Here is a 1,366-nt window from a genome sequence, read left to right as displayed (position 1 = left end):
CCATAGATATCAGTGGGGTCAAGGCCATTCCCTCAGATATATGCACTTACTCCCGGCGAAAGTCACGATGAAGGCCGGGCATTTACGGCATATGTCACGAAATGTCATCGATTGCCGCATCCTGCTTTGGCGCCCACCTCCTTCCTCGAACCCGTGGGCGTAATTGGCTGGGGTAATAATTGCTCTACATGACTCGAATCTGATTGCATGAAGAGGCGGCTGGGAGTGGCGGGGGCGGCGGAGAAACGCGGTTGGTATCCTGTTGCGGTTTTAGCGGGTTGCGGTGGCCTGTTGCTCGCTAAAAGTTTATTCGGTTTCAGGTCTCGAGGAAAGAGTGCGGCGCAGACCTGGAATTCGTCGTTTCCGAGTTGGCCAAGAGGCGGTTCTGAGGAGGGTTTTTTATAGTGGGAGTATTATGTCACGTTCCAAAGTAGTAACATTGATAGTAATGATAATGATATTGAAAGTAAAAAATTAAGAGTGTGTTTTGATTATCTCCAGAGACAGCTTAGAATGTTAAGTTTGCTATTTGGATGTGTAGAAAACTTTTCTAACGTATTGTCATTTCTATATATTTTACTTGGCCCTTCACCGCGTTTTTCTGTCTGACTTTGTACATACCACGCATATTCACGACAAAAAATATGACAATATTAATATCGTCAACGTAATAGCAAAAGATGCCAGCGACACGCGAAGCTTAAATTTTTGCCTTCTGTTTATCAGATATTTTCTAAATGTAGCGGATCGCTGGACCGGTAGCCGTTTAGCTGTCACTGGACACGACACGCCACGAGACTGAGGTGTGGCGCGCTTTCCCTCCCGCCTTCCAGGAAGAGGTTGCAATTTCTGTTTGCCGAGACCATCAGCTGTTACGCCACACAATGACTCTTTCATTCCATTCATTTGCCTTTTTATATGTTGTTGGTTTGATCAGCCATGCCTCGGATCGTGTGTGTGTGGGTTGGGTTGGTGATAGCGCTTTGGCGAAGGGGTGGGTTACGTTGGGTTGGTGGACTGGGTGGGTTGGGGTGGGTTACGTTGGGTTGGTGGACTGGGTGGGTTGGGGTGGGTTGCGTTGGGTTGGTGGACTGGGTGGGTGGGGTGGGTTGCGTTGGGTTGGTGGACTGGGTGGGTTGGGGTGGGTTGCGTTGGGTTGGTGGACTGGGTGGGTTGGGGTGGGTTGCGTTGGGTTGGTGGACTGGGTGGGTTGGGGTGGGTTGCGTTGGGTTGGTGGACTGGGTGGGTTGGGGTGGGTTGCGTTGGGTTGGTGGACTGGGTGGGTTGGGGTGGGTTGCGTTGGGTTGGTGGACTGGGTGGGTTGGGGTGGGTTGCGTTGGGTTGGTGGACTGGGTGGGTTATAAGA

The 1,366-nt window shown here is 51.2% G+C and overlaps 1 protein-coding gene across 3 annotated transcripts in view; it reads left to right on the top strand.

Annotated features, from left to right (window-relative positions):
• The window catches only part of LOC119581901 (vacuolar-sorting protein SNF8-like), a 43,000-nt gene that overhangs the window by 38,936 nt on the left and 2,698 nt on the right, over nucleotides 1-1,366 (top strand). The gene's annotated exons all lie outside the window — the stretch shown is intronic.

Source organism: Penaeus monodon, chromosome 15, assembly GCF_015228065.2.
Source record: "Penaeus monodon isolate SGIC_2016 chromosome 15, NSTDA_Pmon_1, whole genome shotgun sequence".
Lineage (NCBI taxonomy): Eukaryota > Metazoa > Arthropoda > Malacostraca > Decapoda > Penaeidae > Penaeus > Penaeus monodon.
This window is presented reverse-complemented; position numbering and strand designations above follow the sequence as displayed.